Source organism: Panthera uncia, chromosome B4 (assembly GCF_023721935.1).
Source record: "Panthera uncia isolate 11264 chromosome B4, Puncia_PCG_1.0, whole genome shotgun sequence".
Classification (NCBI taxonomy): domain Eukaryota; kingdom Metazoa; phylum Chordata; class Mammalia; order Carnivora; family Felidae; genus Panthera; species Panthera uncia.
The window spans coordinates 91,593,220-91,609,877 of NC_064809.1; the positions used below are offsets into that span (position 1 = coordinate 91,593,220).

Below are 16,658 nucleotides of genomic sequence, written 5' to 3' on the forward strand. Positions count from 1 at the left end.
TGCTATAACTACTTCGTAAGCCAATTTGATAGCTTCTGCTAGAGCTAAACACTGCCAACCCTAAGACAGCAATTCCAGTTCTAGGAATTTCCTCAAGAGAAATGAGTACCTGTGCCCACAAAGAATGTGCGTAAGAATGTCCATCACAGCTTTGTTTGTATTAGCCAAAGTGGAAACACCTCAATGTCAGTCAACAGAAGAACAGATAAGTAAGTTGTGGTATGTGCTTGAAATAAAATACTACATAGCAATTAAAAAAAGAGAGCAGACTTCTGTACATGCAACAACATGATGCATCTTGTAAATATTAAACGGACTGAAAGAAGCCAAATTTGAGAGAATACATACTATATGCTTCCGCTAATACAAAGTTTAAGAACAGTCAACACTAGTCAATAATAATAGAAATGAGAATAGTGATTACCTCCGGGTGGTTCAGGGGTGCAAACTGGGAAGAAGGAAGAAGGAAAGTGATGGGAATTTTCTACATCTTGATCTGTGTAGGGGTGACATAAGTGTATGCGTGTACAATAATTCATCAAGCTGTGAACGTAGGATTGGTGCTTTCGGTGTATGTGTGTTACCCTCTATAAAAGTTACAAGAAAAAAAACCCACTGGGGGTTCTATTCCCAAGAAACTGTTGGGTAAGCAATGAACGTGTCCACTAGGGGCAGTCTGAGAACACAGGTTCCTGGTCTTCCTACACTATCTCATGAGCATTCCCCACTGAGCCTCCAAAAAGGCAGGGTTTCAGGAGCCCTCTCTCAGGACATCCACCTGGGAGGCTGGCTCGTGGAGTTGGAGCTCTGGGAGCTCAGAATTCTAGTGAATATTCCTCTGATTGTTACTTGGGTTGGTGCAGTGGTGTACAGAAGGACCGCAGAAGGATCGGATTGGATTTTTTCAAATTTAAACCAGTGCCTGAAATTCAATTTCATGAACATTGTGGGAGGCCTGAGTTTTTGCTGTCAGACCAATAAAGAGGCTAGATCTGGAGACATAACTATTTATGGTCAGCAGAAACATGCACAAATCTCAGTTGATAACTGGGAGGCCTCCCTTTCTTCCCGCTGGTATCATCCTAAGACTACACTGAAATTTACAGTTCCTAAGGTTAGTACCCAGGAACATCTCCTCATGTTTTCCATTTGGCTAGAAGGCTTAATTTAAATAAAGCAGCAGGTAAAGACTCTGTGCTATCAAAATTATGCAAAGCCTGTTCTAAATTACTTCCTCCAAAATACAAAGCCATCTGTTTGTTAAACATTCCATTTAAACTTTATGCCTATTTCTTCCCTAAAATATGTCAGACTGAGGTTTTCTGGATTTATATTTTACACAAGATTCAAAAACAGTTGAAAACACAAATACTCTACTATTACACCTAATGGAAAAAATGATCAAAAATAATATAATAGGTGAAGGGGATTAAGAGGACACTCATTGTGATGAGGACCAAGTAATGTATAGAATTGTTGAGTCATTATATTGCACACCTGAAACTAATATAAGTTAATTATACTTCAATAAAAATATATATGTAATAGATTGTTGGAGACTTCAGGTTCTTGAAATTAAATGGGCATGACTTTAAAACTTAAATAAATGAATTATAGAGTTGATTTTCTTCCCCCGTTTGTCTTTAGCTTACCTCTCCTCTGGCTTTATTCCTTTACTCTAGGGAAAGATTCCTGAACACATTAGTAATTCCTCGTTACTGGTTCTTATACAAAAGCTGCATTTTAACATCTTAGCAAGAGTCAGTATTTGTCTTCTGACAGATCTATCTCCTGACAAACCAGATAACTATATTGAAGGGCCTAAAGCAAGCCTATATTCTTCCCCGTTCCCACACTTTCCTTTTATCTGTTCTTTGAATGATAGAAAACCATTGGGCGATCTGGCTGCATTCCCTCCCTGCTAGAGACATGAACTAGGAATGGCTTTCATGTTCAGCTTGCCATGAGAGCCTCATGCAGTTTTTTCTATGTCTGTGATGAGTGATTGGTAAAAGCTTCTTTGAAAATCTTCCATGCTAAGTCACTTTTTCCACATTCTATGATTTAAAAAAAAAACTCAGACTTAAAATTTATTCACTTATTAAAGGCTCAGAAAGGGGTCCTTAAGAACATTCTTGTCTTGGTTAAAGGTACTCCCTTAGTGGACTTTGAAATGAAGAGGGTGTGGCAGATTACATTTTACAAAAATGGCTGCAACAATATTTTTGGTCCCACATGCTCTTCCAAACTCTGCCACTCCCCTAGCAATGTCTCCTGGGGTCTAAATCCCCTCCTCTTGAAACTGAGCAGATCTTTGTGCATGCCTCAATGAACAGAATGTAGTAGAAATGACAGTACATGACCTACAAGGCTAGGTCAAAAAAGGTAATATGACTTCCATCTCGTTTTCTCTCTCTCTCTCTCTCTTCCTCCCTCTCTCTTTCCATCTCTCTCTTTATGAGCCACTGTGTAAGAAGTCCAGCTATCCTGGACCCATGCTGCTGGAGAAAACATGTGCAGAAACTAGACAGAGTTGCCCAAGGAGCCTAGCTGTTCGAGCCCCCAGCTGATCAAGTCTTCTCAAGCTGGTACCAGACATGTGAGTGAGCCTTCAGATGATTCCCAGCCCAAGTCACTGTCTGTAACTGCACAAGAAAAGCTGAACAAGAACTGCCTAGTTGAGCCCAGTCAACTCTCCCATAACCATGAAAGATAATAACAATGGCCATTGTTGTTTCAAAACACTAAGTTTTAAGATCATTTGCTAAGTAGCCATAGACATGGGCAGAGGGTAGCTAGTCATCAGTCTGAAAGTTTTGGTTAGATGCCTCAGTTTTTTGTTGTTGTTTGTTTTGTTTTGAGAGAGAGCATACACGTGCATGTGGGCATGTGCGTGCACGGGTGGTGACTGTGGGGGGAACAGTGTAGAGGGAGAGGGAGAAAGAATCTTAGAGAATCTTAAGCAGGCTCCACACCCAGTGCAGAGGCCAACATGGGGCTCCATCTCACGATCTTGAGATCATGGCCTAAGTCGAAATCAAGAGTCAGCCACAGGCGCCCCTAGATACCTCAGTTTTCATAAAAGCTTGTAAAAAATCTCATCTGATAACTATAGTATATGCTGCTAGTCTCAATGAACAACATAGAACAAGGAACTTTTAGGCCTTGAGAGAAGATGCGAACTTTAAGGATCTGCTCCCAACCCCTATGAAAGTTCTTGTTCAGAGAGGTGATTTTAATGGAGAATTGTTTGAAGGACTTGAAATCCTCCGGGTTTCCTAAACATAAATATTTTTTAAATTTAGCTAAAATTTTAGAAAGTTTCAGTCTTAACCCATATTTCCTTGGCCTACTACAGAATTACTTCCGTGAGATGTACTATAGGAGAAGCCTCAGGTTTCGTGCTATAAGACACAACTTTAGAAGAGCCCTATAGGGGCACCTGGGTGGCTCAGTTGGTTAAGCATCTGACTTCGGCTCAGATCATGATCTCAAGGTTTGTGGGTTTGAGCCCCGCATCAGGCTCTGTGCTGACAGCTGCTTTGAATTCTGTGTCGCCCTCTCTCTCTGCCCTCTCTCTACTCAATCTCTGTCTCTCAAAAATAAACATTGAAAAAAAATTAAAAAAGAAAAGTCCTATAGAATTTTCTGTAAGAATATCATTGAGGATACCCACTTATCATATCACTCAATGTCCCAGATATAAAGCTCCATACCAGAAATTTATTTTAGAGCTAAGTTCCAAGAAAACCTTGAGAAGCTAGAATTTTTTGCCTTTGTAGTCAAGAGAGTCATTTTTGGCCTTCATTTTTTAGTGGAAAACTCAAATCTGAATCTGTGGCTCAGATAATTATAAGGAGCTCTATTGCCTGCATAACTCATTCTACTCCACTGACTTGTATTTGCTTAATGCATGTTTCTAATGATGCTGGTTTTATTTATTATTTATATTTTCTATTTGATCATATGTATTTTTATAAGCTTTTCCAAACCCCTTGTGAAAGAAGACATAATAGAAATAAAGTAGAAGTAAATGAATATATAAGTAAATTACCCCTCGGAGACATCACCGGATTATAAACCTCCCACAGGCCTGGCTTAATGATTCATCCATTTACTTCACAAATATGGATTAAGCATCCACTATGAGCCAGGCATTGTATTAGGGAGGGTCAGAGCTGAAAAGATTTTTTAAAAACCAGTCTCGGCCCTCAGGGAAATAGAATGCCTAAGGGATCCAGAAATTTGGGGCCCCAGTAGCAGCAGGCAGCAATTTCAAATAGTGACCTCTCTGGGGTTCATCATGAAGCCAGAGCTCCTAAGCTTTTTCACAAATGAGTCCAGGGGCTGGAGAAAGGGAGGGAGTGTTTTGGAAAGATAGATAATAAATGAACACTCACCTTGGGTTCCTGGCCAGGAACTTTGAGAGACTACCATCTCAAAAACTCCTTCCAGTTCTGGAGAAATGGTTGCAAACTTTTCTCCTCAGACCTGGATTGCCATTTCTACGCTGATTCGTTCATCCCAATGAGACCAACACTTGTAACTCCTGTTTATGACTCAGCAGCTGGTTGCACTTCTTTCCTAATTCTCTTCACTCCTACTCAGGTCATCAATCTTTGTACCAGGTGGGTAAACCTTTACACCTGTCTCTCAGGACAGACCAAGGGCCTCCAACTCTGCAAATTCCAGATTCTCCTGCCAAGGATGGCAATAAATGTGATCTGCCTCATCAACCTTAAATCTTCAGTTTGACACCCCTCATTATTTCTGACAGCCTTTAGGTGAATGCCTCTATTTTGGTCTCTGTCCTTTCTTGCCAGCAGGGGGCTCTCTACTCTCATCTGAGGGAGTCCTACCACTTGGGATAGTTTGCTGTCTTTCTTTTTTTTTTTTTTTAATTTTTTTTAATGCTTATTTATTTTTTGAGAGAGAGAGAGAGAGAGAGAGACAGAGAGAGAGACAGAGCATGAGCAGAGGAGGGGCAGAGAGAGAGAGAGGGAGACACAGAATCTGAAGCAGGCTCCAGACTCTGAGCTGTTGGCACAGAGCCTGGTGGGCTCCAACTTGTGAACCACCAGACCATGACCTGAGCTGAAGTTGGAAGCATAATGGACTGAACCACCAGGCGACCCTTTGCTGGCTTTTTCTAAGAGAGCTGTCTCTCCCCATCCCAACATTGGCAAACATTGGTTACTAATCCTATTACCATGGAATCTAGACTCCAAAGAAGATGCTTGATTTGCTAACACAAATATTTATAAATTCTTTATGGTTAAATAATAAGTCCCTTCTGGCTTCTTGAAACTCCAGTTCTGGGTACTTCAAAATGAAAATAAGCCTGTATTCTATAGGTCCTTATCTATGAAGTTTAAACAAACTATGGTACTCTGAGCTAAATTTAAAAGGTAAAATTTGCTTTTTTGAAATATTCATGTGCTGTCTTCCATTTACCTAATGAAAGATATATGACCTCAGCTAATTTCCCAAGCAAATTGCTTGTCAAAAAGTGTGAGTACTCTTTCTGGCAAATAGTCTTCATGGCTGCCATTTTTTTTTTCCTCAGTGGAAAGGAAAAAGGAAAAAAGATTCCCCCTTCTACATATAAAAAAATCATTTAGGGGTGCCTTTAGTAATCGTCTGCATCATCGGCCACTGAGCACTCTTCGCTTAATGGTAACTTGAAGAGTCAGCTGCAGAATGAAACCACATTTAGGTGATGATGGCCCCATGACTTCAACACAAAACCTTGAAGGTTGAAGTCATCCCTTCAGGATGGAATATTCAGAAAGGAATATTTCATCCTGCTCTAACCTTCCCATTAACACCATCTACCCTCCTTTCCCTCCAAAATTATGGCAAAGAAATATCTACCTGTAAGAACCATTCATACCAGTTTGGCTGCTGTTCTGAAGAATACGGTTTGAAAAGACATTATTTTACATCCTCCCGTCCACCTGGTTGTATGTATTAAGTAAGTCTTAAAGCAATACCTCCATGCTGTGCTTCTGCAGAGAATAACTAGGTCTGTCTCATAACCAAGGCACATTTTTTTTAAATTTTTTTTTTAACGTTTATTTATTTTTGAGACAGAGAGAGACAAAGCATGAACGGGGGAGGGGCAGAGAGAGAGGGAGACATAGAATTCAAAGCAGGCTCCAGGCTCCGAGCCATCAGCACAGAGCCCGACTCAGGGCTTGAACTCACAAACCGCGAGATCATGACCTGAGCCGAAGTCGGCCGCCCAACCGACTGAGCCACCCAGGTGCCCCAAGGCACATTTTTTTCCACATTTATTTATTTATTTATTTATTTTTGAGAGACAGAGCACAAGTGGGGGAGAGGCAGAGAGGGAAGGAGACACAGAATCCGAAGCAGGCTCCAGGCTCTGAGCTGCCAGCACAGAGCCTGACGTGGGGCTCGAACCCACAAACCACGAGATCATGACCTGAGCCGAAGTCAGACACTCAGCCGACTGAGCCACCCAGGCGCCCCCCAAGGCACATTTTATATACAACTCACTGCATTTCTCTACCCAGAACACATTCTTTCACAGAAGCTGGTTCCACATCTGCTATTAACTCCTACCTTTAAGCACCACCATTACCACTGTCCCCTGCCCACCCCCAGCCAACTGGTGGGTGCCTGTAGAAGCCATTAAGAGAAGCTTGAAGGAAATTTACCTATCTGCCAAAAAGCAATATTTGTTTACTGCTAATGAACACCAAAGAAATGTGTTCGGGGGAGGACAGCATCTAGTTCGTTTTCTTATGCAAATATATCACCTGCTCAGCTAAAACTGAGATGACCAGCATCAGGGTTCCTCCAGGTCTTGAGAAACATTGACCTCCTGGCCTGCTCTTATCAGTAAGAATGCTTTGTATTGCAAGTAATGGAAAATGATTGAAATGATTTAAGATGATTTAAACATTTAAAATGATTTAAATGATTTAAGCAACGTGGGCAAATTGTTAAGCTCCTAACTCACGTAACTCAGAGGTCCAGAGTGATGGCTTTAAAAGAGGGTTGGCCCTGCAGTCCAAACCTTGTCACTAAGGACTAGGTTTCTCTCCATGTCTTCACTCAGTGTTGCCTTCTTTCTCTGTCTCTACACCGAGTCTCTACAGTAATTCTAGAATCCTCTCATGATAACAAAATGACTGCAGCAGTTCCAGCACATTCCATCACACTAGACCGTCCAGGCAGATGCCAGTTGTTCCTGAAAAACTGAGAGGCTTTCCTAGAAATTGCAACAATCAGTAACCTATAAACATTCCTTGGGTCTCCTCAGCTGTGACTAAAATACATGACCAACCCTGCACAAATAACATCTAGGAAATGAGATTAGAGCTGATGAAAGAAATCAAGATGAGGAATGGATCTGGGGGTAATGGAAACAGTGTCCATAAAAGCTTCCTGTACATGTGCATTTACTCCGTCTTCCATAACTCCCTATACTACAAGACACCAGTGAAAGAAACCTTTGCTCATCTGAACTGATGTAATTTTTCTATTTTCAGCTCAGGTGACCACTCTCCCTGGATTATCTCAGCCACTGCCAAGGCCTTAAATATCTTCCACGTGAGAGATGCCTCTCAGAGCAGTACCTTCAGGCCAGGAGCTATCTCCTGAATGTTAAAGAGGTACGTTAAATATGTTTTTACTCAAAAAACACTTGAAACTCTTTAAAAAAAAAAAAAGAATCCTTATCTTTTAGAGATCCATGCTAAAATAGTTACGGAAGAAGTGGTACGACATTTGGGATTTGTGTCAACGTCCTCCCGTGGAGAGAGGAGGAAATGTGGGTTGGGCTGAAACAAGATAGATGAAATGGTAGTTGTTGAAGCTAAAGGTGAGCATGCGTGAAATTATTATACTATTCTTTCTACTTTCAAGTATGTTTGATACTTTTTATAAGAACCTCCCCAGTGGTACCTCAAACTCAACATGCTTGTCAAAGTTAAGATATAGTTTCAGCCACACAAATAGAGACTGAAAATAATACTGGCCTACAGGAGAAAGGATTTTTCTCTTTCATGTAAGTCTGGTATATCACTCCATAGTGTCAGGGACCCAAGTTCCTTCTACTTCATTGCTCTATTATCTGTATGGTGTTCTTTTGGTCTCCATGATCTCAGGTGGCTCAATATCATCACCTTTTGAGCAGCAAGAAGGAAAAGAGGAAGGGAGTATGCCACTCCCTTTAAGAGTGAGACCCAGGGGGTGCCTGGGTGGCTCAGCTGGTTAAGCAGCCCACTCTTGATTTTGGCTCAGGTCATGATCTCACAGTTTCTGAGATTGAGCCCTGAGTTGGGCTCTGTGCTGACAGCATGGAGCCTACTTAGGATTCTCTTTCTCCCTCTCTCTCTGCCCCTCCTCCCACTTTCTCTCTCTCTCTCAAAATAAAATAAATAAACTTAAAAAAAAAGTGCAACCCAGAAGTCACAAACATCACTCCCCCTCAGATCCTATTGCCCAGGACTTAATCATATGAATAATTGCGCCGCAAGCAAGGCTGGGAAATATATTGTCTTTCTGGGTGGCCATGTGCCAAGCTAAAGACTTCTAATATGAAGAAGGAAGAGAAGACATATTGGGAAGCAACTAGCAGTCTCTGGCCCATTTTCCCCCCTGAGTCATCCAAATATCCATGTACACCCTTATTCCCACACATTTTTTTCCTCTCTGGGGAGAGAAACCACCAAAGTTCCATTCAGTTTCTGCTTCTAGCTCAAAGTTCACAATCTCTGGCTAATTCTCAGTCCTATTGGTAACATCCACATGTAATTTCTCATGGTCTGATAGCCTATAAACTAAAAAGACAAATCTGTCCTCCAACCTTCCTGTTATAAATTGCAGGGCAGGAAGGGGGTAACCAATATACACACAAACTTCCACAATCTATTTGAAAAAAGGGAAAATGGGAAGAAAACAGCAGCCTCTCATTCACAGCAATCATCAGACCCTGCAGAGGGGTAATTGCAAAGACTCCCTGACCTGGTAGAGAAATAAGTGCCTAGGTTATCCCATCTGGCAGTTGGTATTCTTGATGCCTGGGGGTTGGCGGGGGGCAGTGGAGACCTCTCTCCTGAACCCTTGTCCCTTCCTCCCCATGATCCCAGATTTTGTCCTATGCGGGGTGGGGTGGTTCTGCTCATCCATTTGTCTCCATGGCCACATCTGAACTAGACTTTGCAGAATGTGCCCTACATAGGGCTGCTTAGTTTTCAAAAGGAACTTCTGTGTACAGGCTTGGGGGCCTTTGTGCAGTAATCGAACAAAGTTTTCCTGTAGACATGTGTTTAAGTCTGAAGACTGATCTTTTATGGACAAGGCATGGAAATAGACTCTTCCCTAAAGCCTCAGAAGAAACCCTTGTTCTGCCAACACCCTGATTTTAGGCTAGTGAGACCCATTTCAGACTTCTGATCTCCAGAATGCTAAGATAACAAATTCGTGTTGTTTTAAGCCACTGGGTTTGTAGTAATTTGTTACAGCAGCCACAGGAACTACTTACTACATGCACCTTCATGAAGCTGGGACACTACTTAACCTAAAGAAGACTATAAGCTCAAGAGGCAGGGCGGGGCATGTTGGTGACACCTCTCCTGACCCTGGGAACGCACCCTCTTGTGCCATAGGGAGGTAAGTGCAATAAAACCAGCGGGAACAGCCTCCAACCAGGTACGTGGACAGGCCCAGACTGCACACTCTTCACCAGACCTTTTTTCTCCACTCTTCTATGTCTGGCTTTTCAATTCCTGGCACAATTCTGACTTCTAATATCTGTCTCTGCCCCTCGCCCTCAGTCCAAAGATCCAGAATGCTCTTCTGCAGCTCACTCAGCTCAGCTGTGTGCTTAGCCTGCTCCCTCAATGCCAGTGACATTTACAGTTTCAGGCAACAGATCTCCCCACCAGCCCAGCTGGTCCTTGTGACTTGGGGAGGCAGGGATTCAGGAAGAAACAATGTTGTAATGGGACAATCATGTTACCAAAGACTTCACGTCAAATCACAAATTTGACCCATCAAATACCAAAAAGACACATAAGACACTGGAAAAGTCTGTGGCACCTTGTAATAAGCTGCTCAGGTCTTATAAAAGAGAAATAAATGTCCTATCTGCATAGAGTTCTTAAGAAGACTGACACTATGGAGAATATAATCAGCGCATTAAATTCATTATTCATTATTAATTCATGTATTTGACTTACCCAGGGCAAATATGCTAATTATATACATATTAATAGTTAATTAGACATTCAATTAATGTCTTGCTGGTGACTTCCTTGTATTTATAATAACTTTGAGGGAAAATCTAGGGGATCCAAGTGTCATTAAAAATTCTTCTGGAGAGGCGTGGAATTGGTGGCTGCCACCTTTGGGTTGGGATGCACCGCACTCTCGGTGGAGACCGGAGCCACGGCCAGTACGATGGTAGCAGTTGGACTGACCACTGCTGCTGCAGGAGCTGCAAGCCATTTTCTCTTACAAGCCGTGAAACTCCAAATGGAGCCTCAAAAAAAAAAAAAAGTTTTTCAAAGTCTACCAAAATCTGTCTTCAGTGGTGGCTATCACAGAGGTGGGTTTGAACCCAAAATGATAAAATGAGAAGCAGCATTAATACTAGATGTAAACCCTACTGCCAATAAAGGGAAAATAAGAGATGCTTATCAATGAATGAAGCTTTTAAATCACCCAGGCAAGGGAGGATCTCCTTATATGGCAGCCAAAATCAATGAAGCTAAAGATTTACTAGGTCAAGCTAAGAAATGAAGTACTTGTGTGATAAACTATAAGTTCTTGTTAGTTTACATATATGAGTGCCAGCTTTTTATAATACAATGCCTCAAAGCTACAAATTTAAAAAAATTATTCTGAAAAATAAGTACTGTTGCAATATCTGTAAGTGAAACTTATAGTGTTGTGAGCAACTTATATATTCAACAAGAGAGCAATAGCTAATTTAGTTACCCACAGCTATAAAATATCATTTGATCATTCAAATTTATCTTTAGAAAGAAATCTTAGTAACATGCAAAGTTGCTTAATTTATAGAAGTGAGAAAAGCAAGATGGAAAATGATACATAGTATTGCTTCAACTTTATGAAAATATGCACTGAGAAATAGGGTAAAGTCACACAAGGATAATATATATGCATGAAAGTGATACACAAGAATATTTGATATAAAAAGACATTTACATTATATCATTGGGCAAAAATGGGGGCACACATCATGACACCATTTTTTAAATGTATTTATTACTTTTATTTGTATTTTATTAAAAAACTTATTTATTTATTTATTTATTTGGAGAGAGAGAGAGAGAGAGAGAGAGAGCACAAGGGGGGGTGAGGGGCAGAGAGAAGGAGAGACAGAATCCCAGGCAGGCCCCACGCCATCAACGCAGAGCCCGATGTGGGGCTCAAACTCATAAACGGTGAGATCGTGACCTGAGCCAAGACCAAGAGTCAGATGCTTAACGGACTGCACCACCCAAGTGCCCCTATGTTTATTTTTAAGAGACAGAGAGAGAGAGAGAGCGCACGCACACACCAATGGGGGAGGGGCAGAGAGAGAGGAAAAGAGAGAATCCCAAGAAGGCTTTGCACTGTCTGCACAGAGCCCAATGTGAGGCTCAAACCCCTGAACCATGAGACTGTGACCTGACCTGAAATCGAGAGTCAGGTGCTTAACCGACTGAGCCTCCCAGGAACCCCATCATGACACCATTCTTTAAAACAAAAATGTATATTTCTGCATGTGCATCAAAATCTCTGGAAAGATACACATGAAATGGTAATAGGATTATCTCTAGTTATAATGCTAATTTTTATTTTCCCCTTTTTACTTTTAAGCATTGTCTAAATTTTTCTATAATTATCATATATCAATTTACTATGGCATATAAAAAAATACACAGTCACTTCCAGTCAGGGAGAGAAGCAAAGGAAAATATTCAAAGAAAATACCCAATATGCAAATAGCAGTTGCCTCTACACAGTTATTTTTTCTTTTACCTGTTATTATTATTATTATTATTATTATTATTTTTACCCTTTACTTTTTTACTCATTTCAACATTACTTTAAAGAAGATACATTGTTAGGTACAAACTTCCGGTTATGAGTAAGTACTGAAGATGTAATGTACAACATGATGACTATACTTAACACTGCCGTATGGCATATTTGCAAGTTGTTAAGAGAGTAGATCCTAAGAGTTCTTGTCACAAGAAACAAATACTTCTTCTCTTTTATTAGTATCTATATGAGATGATGAATGTTAACTAAATTTATTGTGGTAATTCTTTCACGATATATAGAAGTCAAGGTATTATGCTGTCCACCTTAAACTTATACAATGCTGCATGTCAATTGTATCTCAATAAAACTGGTAAAAAAAAAAAAGACATTGCTACCATTATTTTTATTAATGGCTAAATTCTCTTAAATTCTTTGATCTGATATTAATATAACTATGCCAACTTTTTTCTGCTATGTGCTTGTCACACTTTTTGGTATCCCTTTATTTTTAATCTCTCTGTGAGTCTTTGTTTAGGTGTATCTCCTATGCATTCTCAAAATCATATTGACTCTGATAATCTAGGTCTTTTAACTGATGAGTGTAGTTTGATATACAATGGTTGTGTCCTCATGTAAACTGTCCCGATATAAACTACTATCTTAATTTGTGTTTTCTTTTTATACTTCTGTTTTTCTTTCTTTCCTCCTTTCCTGGCTCCTGTTAGATTAGCAAAAGCTTTCCATCTCCCCACTACCTTCTTCTCCCTGGTGTGAAGGCTATACATTGTTTTTCTGATTTTGGAGGCTACCTTTAATTTTTTTTAATAACATATTTAACATATATAACAATTTACTTTTTTTCTCTGACAGAGTCTGAAGTTATTCAATAGTTCTATCATACTCCAGAACAGAACCTTAGCATGGGCTATTTCTATTTTTGCGTCTTTATCATGCATGCTTTCCCCCACATGGCTATTTCCTCATGGTTGCAATATGATTGCCATAACTCCATTAGGTATCAAGTTTACATTCAAGGCAGAAAAAAAAGGAGAGGAAGAGAAAGGTCTTATCTATCCTATATGTTAAGAGAGCAAAAATTTTCCCATATTCTACCAGCTAAATTTCAACTAAGTTGTATTGCTATCCAACTCATGATGCTATCTTAGCTGCAAAGGAAGCTGGGAAAACTAGGGCAACAAAGTGTTTGCCCATAGATCAGGATTCTGTTCTTACTTTAGGCAAAAGTTGAAAATGGCTCTTAAAGAGGGAAGGAGATGCATCCATTACACCATGATCTAGAGCAAGTCACTTTCCTACACTGTAAAATTAGCACATTGGATTAGATTATCTCTGTTGATTATTTGTAGGGGTGACGGTCTGGATCAGGATAGTAATAGCAGCATAGAAAGTATTTAAGAAATATTTAAAGGAAAATTCAACAAGTCTGAGATTGAATGAACCTAGGCTTTTCAACAATTCGCACTGTTTCATTTTCTGTCCACACCATCTAGTAAACCCCTATATCTCAGTTCCAACTGCTTTTACTTGTTTATTCAAAGATTTGTGTGGTGGCACTGTTTTACCACCAACCTGTTTAGGATTAGGTTTCCTCTTTTGTAAAAAAAAAAAAAAAAAAAAGGGGGGGGGGGGGGACTTGGATTCTGTATCCCTTGACCTCAAGGAATTCACAGTAAAAGTGTGATATAAGGATTTATCATCATTATCATCACTACTACCATCATGACCACCTATGTTCTCTTTCTTCAGGCCTGCTTCTTCCAAGGTCGATCTTAACACTGTTGGAGCCTAGTGGAGAGACAGTTTGTAACTCAACCCTAGGTATTTCTGTTCCTGGATCCATGTAATTGGGGTTGTTGTGGATTTTTTTTTAATGTTTATTTATTTTTGAGAGAGTGTACATGCGTGCATTCAAGCAGGGGAGGGAGGAAACAGAAGATCCCCAAGCGGGCTATGTACTGACAGCAGAGAGCCCAATGCGGGGCTCAAACTCGTGAACTGTGAGATCATGACCTGTGAGATCATGACCTGAGCAGTTGGGTTTGTTTCTTGCTGAAGGAAGACAGCCTACAGAATAAGGAGTGAGTGGCAGAATTAATTTCATTTTGGGAGGGTCTAGGAAAATGAGATGGAGTTGGGGATACAATAGCTTGATAGTCAGAACCCATGCTCCATAATAGCTTACCTAGTTATTAGAGGTAAATGAGATGAAACATTTCTTCTTGACTCTGAGTGAAGAAGAGGCATTTTAAGAAACTGGTTATGCTCACCACTGAACAATTTAATCACTGAATTGGCCATGTGGAAAGCTTACCCAGAGTTGACTAATACACTTAAATCTCATCACTTTTGACCCAGAATTTACAACAAGGCTGGTTCTGAAGTAAGACTGGCCTGAAGTTCCTGCTCTTCAATAAGGTGGATTACAGCTTTTTGATACCATAAGTGAACATACGTGGGAAGCAACATTTGCTTATTTCTATACTTTCTTTTTTAATGTTTTATTTTTGAGAGAGTGCGCAAGTGGGACAGGGGCAGAGAGAGAGGGAGACAGAGGATCTGAAGTAGGCTCTGCACTGATAGCAGCAAGCCCAATATGGGGCTCAAACCCACGAACCACGAGATCATGACCTGAGCAGAAGTTCGACACTTAACTGACTGAGCCACCCAGCCGCCCCTCATTTCTATACTTTCTGTGCTAGATACCCTCCTTTGCTTCTCCAGATCTGCTTTCCACCCTTTCTACCCTGCTGTCTGCTCCAGTGGGTGACCTTTTTTGACCATACCAACGGTACCTCTTACTCTCTGACTTCCAGTTGGGTTCAACCAGTGGGAGGCCCTACCAAATCTAAGGTCAAGGGAGATGTAATGTCAGGACTTATTTTCCAGACTCTCCCCTGTATGCCCGAAGGCTACAGCTGATTCAGGCAGCCTTCACCAACAGCTACAGATCTCCCTGTCTGAGTTTGAGTAACTGATTGTTCCCTTTATCCCTTCGGGCTTGCCCTACAGTGCTTCATCATCTTCCATTAGTTTCTCTCAACCTTGTCCAAACTGTCATAAATGGTTATTCCATCACATCCTACTCCATTTCCCCGTTGTGTGTGCCATCTCTTTCCTGCCAGGTTCTGACTGACACATATTCCCAGAGATTCCAACGTGATATCTGTACTTCTAAGGATTACCAGCTCACCCATCTCTCACACTGTACCTATACTTTCTAATTTGAGTTGATGTATATAAAGTATATATCTCAGGGACTGGCACATAATACTATGTGCACAGTAATTGTTGGATTCTTTCCATTCTTCTATTTTAGGTGGATATTATTATCTCTATTTTTTGCAACAGGTCCCATTGAAGTTCAATAACTCTTGCCCAAAATGACACAATTGAGTCTCAACCGAAAGAAGTGGGTCTCAAACCAAGATCTGTCACGTTACACCTTACCATGCCACTTCTCACTTCTCACTTCTCACTTTTCACGATAGTGAAATCTTATTTACATTTGTATCATTCATTCCTACCTATTACAGTGGCCGCCTTGCAGCAGTTGCATTAAAAATACTTGTTGGTGGGGTGCCTGGGTGGCTCAGTCGGTTAAGCGTCCGACTTTGGTTCAGGTCACGATCTCGCGGTATGTGAGTTCGAGCCCCACGTCGGGCTCTGTGCTGACTGCTCAGAGCCTGGAGCCTGTTTCAGATTCTGTGTCTCCCTCTCTCTCTGACCCTCCCCCATTCATGCTCTGTCTCTCTCTGTCTCAAAAATAAATAAACGTTAAAAAAAAAATAAAAAAAAATACTTGTTGGATAGTAGAATGAATAAATTTTGTCATCACTTATACATTTATTTAGCTATTGTAGAAGTTGTAGGAAAAAAACCTGTATGATTACTAATTTTAAGTTCCATTAGCTCCATAAAAAGTGGTTTTTGATGTTGAAAAATACTTTCACTCATATTAATGTTATTGTATTTTGCTCAAGTCCAGCTCTTAATATGGATTTTACATTCATTTCACTTTCAGTAATTTCCAGAAATAAATCATTCAAAACACAAAGACTAATGCATTTTACAAAGCACAAAAGAAAGACCACTTGTATCAAACAATACACTTTAAAACCATGGTGAGAAATGTCTGTTTTTAAAACACATTTTCACACAAGTGCTAAAAAAAGTAGTTCATGGCAAACTACAACGTAGCCTTCATATGTTTTTATTTTTTTTAAGTTTATTTATTTTTGAGAAACAGAGAGAGAGAGGAGAGAGAGAGAGAGAGAGAGAGAGAGAGAATGCACCAGCAGGGGAGGTGAAGAGAGAGAAGGACAGAGAGAATTCCAAGCAGGTTCCTCTCTGTCAGTGCAGAGCCCGATCCAGGGCTCGAACTCACGAACTGTGAGCTCATGACCTGAGCTGAAACCAAGAGTCAGATGCTTAACCAATTGAGCCACCCAGGTGCCCCAATGTGTTTCTTTTTCTTTTTTTTTTTTTTAACGTTTTATTTATTTTTGAGACAGGGAGAGACAGAGCATGAACAGGGGAGGGTCAGAGAGAGGGAGACACAGAATCTGAAACAGGCTCCAGCTGTCAGCTGTGCTGACAGCTCAGAGCCC

General features: G+C 40.6%; 1 pseudogene; it reads left to right on the plus strand.

Annotated features, from left to right (window-relative positions):
* The window catches only part of LOC125919882 (uncharacterized), a 112,437-nt pseudogene extending 101,661 nt beyond the window's left edge, over positions 1-10,776 (plus strand).
* The last annotated feature ends 5,882 nt before the right edge of the window (positions 10,777-16,658 follow it).